Consider the following 9,818-nt stretch of genomic DNA (forward strand, 5'->3'; position numbering starts at 1 on the left):
GTTCCTTATTATGATAATCTATCTAATCGATCTTCGTTTTGGATGTGATATTAAGATCTCAATCTCTTCTGACAACAACTTCCTACAGAATGTCTCACTCATGGGTGTAATTTGAATGGAAGACAATTTCAACTTTCTGTCATTGCTATTAACTCAAAATGAAGCTTTGATAGCCAACAGTTCAGATGCTACTGATGTCAATGAGATCAAAGGACAAATGAAAATCATGAGCTTAAATTATTTACAAAAGTTTCATGTGTAAAAAGGTTTTAAAAATTTACTTTTGGGTGTACAAATAAAAAGAATAATGCATCCATGCTCACTAAAATAAACCGGTTATCAAAACGGTGAAGATCAGTGCAAAATAAAAGTGATTAATGAAGAAAGATACAAACCGTACTAAGAGACAAAATGACTAGTCTAGTAAAGGAATGTCAAACACAAAACTGACAAAAATCAGCTAACTGTGAAGAAAATTAAAAATTCATTGTATTACCCAAATGTCAAGTTCTGACTAAAACTGACCATGCTCAAGTCAGTCATGATTGTGAAGAGGAAAAAAAAGAATTTGGAGTGCGCACAAAGCCGGAAATTAATCTTCAAAGAACCAATTTTCTTTGGGAATGGACGTTTGTTTAGTTCTCAATATTGACCAATTGGCACCGACCTGAGGACCACTGACAAACTTTAGTTCAAGACAAGCATAGTGCCAATTTCAGACCATAGTGCTAATTAGGTTTCTACAAGGATCACCCTCTCAAAAGACATAGCGTTAAAGATGTTACCAAGGTTACTGTGTTTATCAATAAGGAAAAAACAGTACATAAACAGCATGCCTTGAATAGCAGGTATGTATGTATGTATGTATGTATGTATGTATGTATGTATGTATGTATGTATGTATGTATGTATGTATGTATGTATGTATGTATATATATATACACACACACACACACACACACACACACACACACATCCACAACCCACTGGTGCAAACTAGTCTTGATGTAAATGTGATACAATAGTAGTTCCAGACAGTTGCAACTGATGCTAACTTGTTATGGCTTATCTACGCTTCATCAGTAGACCAAGGTGTGATGCAGTACTAACAGACAGAGCATAGTCCAGCTCAGCCATGTTTGAACACATCATTGCGTCAATGGCGATAATCAGAGATACTGTTGCTCCTATGTGTGTAATGATTGCACAGGCAACAGAACCATTCCCTGTTCATGTTAAAGGGGTACTATCTACATCTGTCTTTCCACTCTCAGTGTAGATGTTGCAACTGAGATAATTTTTCTGTGTAATAGCGGTAATATTTTGCTGTTTCTTGTCATAAAATTTCAGCTAGCAGAAAAAGCAGAGTTTAGACCATTTGAATCAGAAGTGCTTGGGCAGCCAATTGGACTCACATGAGTCCCACTTTAAATGATCTGGCCTAAAATACAACCCCAAGTCCTGCACCATGACTGTGGAATATATTTATTTTATATGAAAAAATATATCTAGAAACGCATACAAAAGCAAGTCTAGCCAGCTCTAGCTAGCTCTATTCCGCATATGAAATCAGCATAGGGAAATTATTTTTTTTATTTTTAGAGTCAAGAAGGATATTGTGTAATATAAGATTTCACAGACTATTTAGTTAGTCTATACAACCCCTGGTTTGATCTTTTAAATCCCTTCAAACCTGTTTTTCTATGAGAACTCAGAAAATACTCCATAACATACATTAGTCATTATTCTAACATCAAAAAATGAAATCTACTTATGCAACATTCAGCTTTCCCCTTGACAACTTATTTAGTGACTTGACTCCTTGTCAAGTTTTGATATAACACAGAATAGTACATCATCAAGCACATAGGGCAACAGTATTTCAATAGGCCTGGCTAATTATATCTAAAATATTTTTGTGATGATATCATCCCCCTCCATACTTGTGTTATATGAACTAACAGATTCTGTGCTAAGCTATTGCAGCTGATTACATAAGTAGCTGTGTTATGTCCATGGATATCTGAACTAAAATTAGAATTCCACCTTCAAAAATAACTAAACTTAGTCAATAGAACAAGGAGTGGAAACAGGAGCGGCCAGCATTGAACAGACAAAGCAAAGGCCAACAATTTCAGTTACTAAGAATGTGTTTGGTCATTTCTTGAAACTTTTCATAAACCTTTTCTCCTTATTACTTGCTCAATCGAACATTTTACCAAGAAGTACAGTAAAACCTGTACATATAATATGAAATACATCAATAACAATACATTTTATCAATTAACTTTCGAAAAAACAACAGCATTAGAAAGACAATGTTTTCCTATACATTTATGAATGACGCTGTCCTTAATATTTTCAAGAGGAATATTTTATTCATCATACAATGTTGGATCAAAATATGCTTATTTTGAACACCTCATATATTTTTGTTTTTGGTTTATTTCAAAATTTATGAAGATTAACATCACCCATTCATATTTTTGCTTATTGACCAAGACAATTCTTAAGACAAGAAATAAACTTGACCTTGCCTAATAAGTTAATTGGGGATGAGATTTCAAGTATTTGTTTAGTTCTCTAGTAACTTGTCAACAGGAATATAACACACCATTCAATAAAAGTCACTGATAGATCCGGACACCTGGGAAGTGATGTCCAATAATTCCCAATATGAGATTTGTGTCAAACTTGAGTAAACATACACAAACATGCATGTGTGTAGATTTGTATGAAATCGCACTGCTCCATGCAACACAAAACAAGAATATACATTGTATTACAGGATATATGCAACATATGACATCACTTCAACAGTGTCAGTAACCAATACAGCTATTTTGGCATCATCAGACAAATGAAATGAAAACAAGTTACATAATAACTGATTACTTGTAGCAAAGTAATTAAGATACAAAATAACAAAATGATAATGTACAAATAATTGAAAACGACAAAGTACAAAACAGATGACAAAGTACAAAATAATCATACGACAAGGTACAGAGTAATGACACATCACTGCATGATGGTCACATACAATCAATCAAGAGTGAGTGAGTATGGTTTTACGCCGCTTTTAGCAATATTCTAGCAATATCACGGCGGGGGACACCAGAAATGGGCTTCACACATTGTACCCATGTCGGGAATCGAACCCCGATCTTCGGCATGACGAGCAAACGCTTTAACCACAAGGCTACCTGACCGCCCCCAATCAATCAAGAGATGACACTACTCATAGTTCCATAATAAATAGTTGTGTTTTTCACCACTTTCAACTTAAAAGTATTTCAGTAAAATCACAGCATGTTATGAGCGAGAAGCTTCACAAAATTACCTCTAAACACACATCGTCTCCAACAAACCCTTGGCATATGTATTTCAAACTCACACTTAACAAGTCTCGTGCTTCCATGTTTACTGGAAAGGTTCAAACGTCATCATGTCATTTTTTTCTGAAAGGGTTACAATACGTTTTCAGTTCACCCAGGCATCTACACTTTTACTGAATGTATAAATGTTTAGTATGCTTTCAAAGTGGGGATGGTAAGTGTGCACCCATGTACACCAGTTACATCAAGGCATGTCTACTTCATGTGACATGGGTGTTCCAGTTACCGAAGACTGATGACTCACTGCGCAGAATCGCATCCTTTAGGCATGCCGAAAGTCTCTGAACATGGTTTCAAATCCCAGATTACAGTAATCGTCCTGATTATGCTTGCACCATGACAATGTTCAAGTATATCACCGAAGTGGAATCATCTAACACACGTTCCCCTTTGGGCTGTCCTCCCACATCTGTCTGACATGCTGTGATATAACTAAAATACTATTCAGAGTGGCGTAAAGCTCAACTCACACATCAGGATCAAATAAGTGGACGTTACTAAACAAAAAAGTTATAGATCATGAATGTTTCTGGTAATATATTTTTTAGTGAAGATGAGCACACAAATTCATAAAAAATATGGCCCAAAACATTCATGATCCCTAAGATTTTGTACAGTATCGATGGGCTAGAGAAATCTGCAAGTCACAATACAAGGGGACATCTGATTGGCTGTGATTGTGTATTCCCACAACACATGCTAAAGGAGTCTGTGGTTCCATGTTACATGGGTTAGAGAGTACATGGCGCCACACAGAATGGAATAAACGGAAGGAGACAGTAGAATACACATCTGTTACGTGGGTTAGAGAGTACATGGCGCCACACAGAATGGAATAAACGGAAGGAGACAGTAGAATACACATCTGTTATATGGGTTAGAGAGTACATGGCGCCACACAAAATGGAATAAACGTAAGGAGACAGTAGAATACACATCTGTTACATGGGTTAGAGAGTACATGGCGCCACACAGAATGGAATAAACAGAAGGAGACAGTAGAATACACATCTCTTATGTGGGTTAGAGAGTACATGGCGCCACACAGAATGGAATAAACAGAAGGAGACAGCAGAATACACATCTGTTACATGTAATTGCATCCTCACAACATTGCATATACAGAGTTCATAGTTTAAATTCAATGGAACAAACTCATTTTGCAAATCTTAAATTGCATTCCGTAAACCCTTTCTTCCTCCATTTGTTCTTAAAACTAGGATCAAAACTTTCATGACTATACAAACGTGACACAAACATGACACCAATATATACATCTTAACAGAACTTAAACAACACCCGATTCTTTCATATTACTAAAGTTAAGCTGTCATCTGTCAAAAATCGGGTGTTCTGTAACTTCTTTCAGTAGTATACAACCTTGATATAAATCAATGGCTATTATCTTAAATGAGCATAATTATTCATGATCTGGGCAATATTATCTTTGGCCAGTACAGAAAAAATGCTTCAGTATTTTGCAGGATCTCGGCAGGAAACATGTCATTCAGGGAAACTGTTTGAATTATCTGTACCTGTTAGGGTAATTCATACACCCCTAAATATTTCTGTTAACCCACTGTCGTTCATTTTACAGTTTGGCCACTGGAAAAAGCAAAAACTCTCAACAGTGACACAAGAGAATACGAAAAGATATTTCAATGCAACTTTTTAAAAGTCTACAATTACTGTGATAATCTTGGAAATACCAACTTTCTATAAATAGAGAATCAGCAACAAGATGGTGCCCTTCCATTGGCCGATTTTACTGCTACACTTATCACCTGTCTACGTTATTGTAGAGAAGATGAGTTAGTTGCATAACATCTGAATGATGATCAGGGCCCACGTGCACAAAGCAATCTTAGCACTGAGATGATCGTAACTCCCATACTTTAACATAGGCTTACGATAGTCTTAGTGCTAAGATGATCGTAACTCCCATACTTTAACATAGGCTTATGATAGTCTTAGCGCTAAGATCGCTTTGAGCAAGTGGGAGCTTGTATGTGAATGTAGAAAGTGTAGCATTCAATTGGAAAGCCTATCTTCAACCTTCGTATTTACAATCTATTGTTGGTGTCATTCTACAGCAGAAAATGCACTGCTTTGGTTTGTATCCTGATAACATCAACCACATCAGGAACATGCTAGGCCGTCTACACTGTACAATAATAGCCATAGCATTCCTTAACATGGACATTAATTTTCACATTAGATTATTAAGGACAATCAATTCTTCTTTTTGTATAAACCTATAACATAAGCCTTACAGAAACACTACGGGTGACAGTAGCGATGGTATCTTCCTCTACATGTGAGCTCCAACTGTCAACCTCACACCTCAGCCCAAGGATTTAATCAATTATAAAAGTGTAGTCTTACTAACTAAATCTGCTCCTATCTTAATCTACAGCCTGGGTTCACTCTAGGAATTTTCTGACATGGGCCCTTTATGTGAAAATTTCAAAAATTCCAAAGGTACACCACACTTGCCCATACAGAACAATGTTAAAAATAGAAATATCCCTATGCATCCTTCATAATCCAGTGTCTTATATCTCCATTCTTTCTTGATAAATACCATCTACCAGTAGAAATTACACCAGGAACACTGGATACAATAATATGTTCACGTCAGAAGTGACATCACCGGCTCCCTCGCTCCCATCACTAACTGATGGGAGTAATTTGATTGGTTGGCTGTTTAGCATTGTGTTATTCAATGCTGGTGAATGGGTCGTGTATTTATCATAAAAGGATGGTGATACAATAGTGTCTATGAATACACAATGCCATTTAGTAAGTGGTCAAATGTAACAAATGTTATATTTGGGATAACACTTTCTTAGTAAAGTACAGATTCTCGTACTTTTTGGGGGTTCAGTCCTGTCCGGGATTCGAACCCACACTTGCCAGGGTGAGGCACCTAATCGCCAGCACACAAAGTCAGCGATCTAACCTACCTAGCCACCGAAGCTCCCACAAAAATGAAAGTCCGACAACTGGTAGTCTAGATCACGTACTTTGAGTACCCCCCTGACATGTGTAACTTGGCACGGCTCTCTAATATTTAACTAGTTATGACAAGGACCCCTGGACTTTAATGCTTAATTTAAACAATGTAAGTGCACATATGAAGATCATTTAACACTAACAGTATGATATATATACCAATATTTCCTACTAGATATCTATAATGATAAGAAAACAACTATGTACACTTTCATGACAAATGATCAATATAACTGAACAAATGTTCTTGTGAGGAAAAATATATATCTAGGAGCACATATATTCTTTTGTAACCATGGTAACAAAAAATATCTAGTACTTCCCATTCAGTGGAAACTGGACTTCTCCAACTCATTGCTGACAGGGTGACATATGTTTATTACAAATCAGAGTTTTTATTTAGAGTGTATATCACATGCATACAAATATATTTATCAACACATCTGATTACTCATAGAGCTAGTTATCGACCAACAAGTCTACTAACAGTCTATAATAACTAATATTATACAAAAAACGCTTTGCACATATTGCTAAGTGACGTAATAGTTTCCATGTAACCATGGCAACTTGTGTTGTAGCTAGGTATTATGACAGCCAATGTACAAGCTCTAAACAAACTATGTTCCATACATGTGCTGGTAGCCAGTACCTCCACATCAACGTCAATTATAATGCAAGCTGGCAGCTTACCTTATGCACAAGAAACAGATCTGGGTCTCTAACTGGTCTAAAAGTGATCACATTAATGGGATATATCCAACCCTTTCAGATCACACATGTATAGAATATCTCAGACAGGTCTTATCTGTATGGCTTCATACTTACGCAACTAATGCCACCACATGAGATGATGCACACTTATAGTGATGGAAGCCTGATGATTGGATGACAGAGAGCCACCTTTTAGTATTCTGGAGCAGGCAACATGGGATTTTTGGTTGAAGGAGGAGCACAGCAACAGTATTTTCAGAACATCCAACATTTCAACTAACAAATACTTTTGGGGGGCTTAACATGAGGACAAATATCATTACTGAGTTTCTTTCCCCAATCAGTTAATTTAATCTAAAGAATACAGGTTGTCTTATCAGTACCTATTACTCTTTATTTCACTTGTGGTGTCGCATTACAAGTTGGATCGCCATACAAGTGTCACGATGCAAATTACGTTTCGATTAGTATTTTGCACTGTTTTTCTGTGAAATTATCCACGTTCCATGCTACCTGGCTCACAAAAAGATCTTGCTATAAACCATTTTGTGTTAAACTTGATGATAGGTTAATCGAGGCTCATTCTAACAGCACTGTCCAATCAGATTACTTTTTGTGATCAGTGGTTAGGCAATTATATATCGTATGTTATTGCCAAGCTTCAAAATAATTTTTTGAAAAAAGAAATTGATACAAAATCAAATTTTCATAGGTACATGTATCAAGCGATAGAAATTGGCACAAGTCGTATAGTCCTTGCTAGACGACCCAATAGTTAAGGTATCGTGAGGACTAGAGTGAGTAGGTTATGTTTAACGCCGCTTTTAACAATATTCCAGTTATATCACGGCGTGTCAGCTTATTATGGGAGGAAAGCCCGAAGTGAAGCAGTCCTTAGACGTTTACCCTGGTGAAACCCACGAGTACAAATATGGTACTGACAAACCTAGAAACAATCGGGCGAACCAGGATTAGAACCCATAATCATAGGTTTCTGCACAGAGAATCGCGGCGCCTTAGACAACTGTGCCACCCCTCCCCCAAAACCTGATGAATTGACACATGAATCATGACACCCTATATCTCACCCATTCCTACAACACCCTCTTGGCAAGCGTGCCTGGTACATGGATAAGTCCCTCGCAGGCTCTCACCAGGGTAATGGTGAACAAATTCTACTTTTGTCTGTGGAGTTAGTGAGTTGATAGGTTTCCCCCTTTGTTCAGAGATACATAATTGTGGCTATGTAACCAATTATTGTTCATATTTAGCTGACAAAAAGATGAAACTGTTTTAACAATTATGAGATATATTTTCTCTACATGGTTAAAATAATGTTGGAATATCTGAAGACAACTGGCAGCAAAAGTAAAGAGTTACACCAATAATCATTTAACAATATAACAATCTATTTCATGTGAAACAATCATGATATCCCACAACTCTGTGATACCTAACAATGAACATGACAAGACAGGACATTTCTTTGGTTCAGAGACATCTGAAACACACCTTTTTTGAGCTAGCGAAATATTTGAACACAATAGAAATACTTGCAACTGACCACACAATTTTTTATAATAACTAGGCCTTTCTACATCTACTACGATCAATATATAAAAACAACTGGAAGCTGTCAGGCTTGGGAACACAGTATGAAATGAATACATTGAACGATCAATCCTCCAAATATACACAGCGTTTCATAATGTGTGCATACAAAATACATGTATTTTTCTTACATCCAACAAATTGATTTTGCTGTAGACATCTCATTGAACAGGAAACGTGTTGCAGAAGAAAAGGTAAATTTACTTTCAAGTCAGACAATATTGGCTGTAATGTGAAAGCAAATCAAAGAGGCCAAAACAAAATTATTTTCTAAAATCAGAGTCCATTAAATTGTAAGGGAGCATCCATTTTATTTTCAAGGGGATGGTGGGAAGATTTTTAAATTCAATAGTTTGTCAGAAAATTATTTGATGGTGCTCAGTAAATCAACAGTTTGTTGGATACAGCTGGGAAAAAAGATTGTAGTAAAAGAACCCCACCCCCATACAAATAAAATGGATGCTCCCTAAACAATTAATTTTCATACCCTCCAACATGTCCTCTCACTGAACATACCGGTATACCATATTCACTGTATTAAGCACTCCATTCCAAAATGCATCCATTGACAACTTCTAGACCATTCTGCAAGTAATCTAATTCCATTTTCAGGACAGTATGTGTTTTCCTGTGTACAATACACATTTATTTACAAAAATACAGATTGGGATGCATATAAAACACAAAACTGAGATTTGACTTTTATTTTCCCAAAGATAACATATTTCTGCCATCTTCAGGAGGCAAGAGAGTTAACTGACTATAAAAGTCCAGTTTCAACCCTTGCCGAACTAGGCTGGTATTATGGAGTTACATTTTGGCTGGACTAACGAGTCTATGCATAGTCCAATCAAAATCGCGCACCGAAATCGAAATCCGGTTCGTTAACTGTCGTGCAGAATTCGGTGGATTGCAGGATTTGCAAAGCAACTCGTTGTCAGCAGATATTTTCTAAATCTTTTCATGTTTTTATTCAAAGTGCTCACGTGATTTGATGCATTTCGCGATGTAAGACCCGTGTCAGATCGTCCTGACTGGGCCCAACCATTTTGTGTGAAACAAACGCAAGTGATACGAGAG

This window comes from Haliotis cracherodii, unplaced genomic scaffold, assembly GCF_022045235.1.
Source record: "Haliotis cracherodii isolate W230 unplaced genomic scaffold, xgHalCrac1.p SCAF_10, whole genome shotgun sequence".
NCBI classification, from domain to species: domain Eukaryota; kingdom Metazoa; phylum Mollusca; class Gastropoda; order Lepetellida; family Haliotidae; genus Haliotis; species Haliotis cracherodii.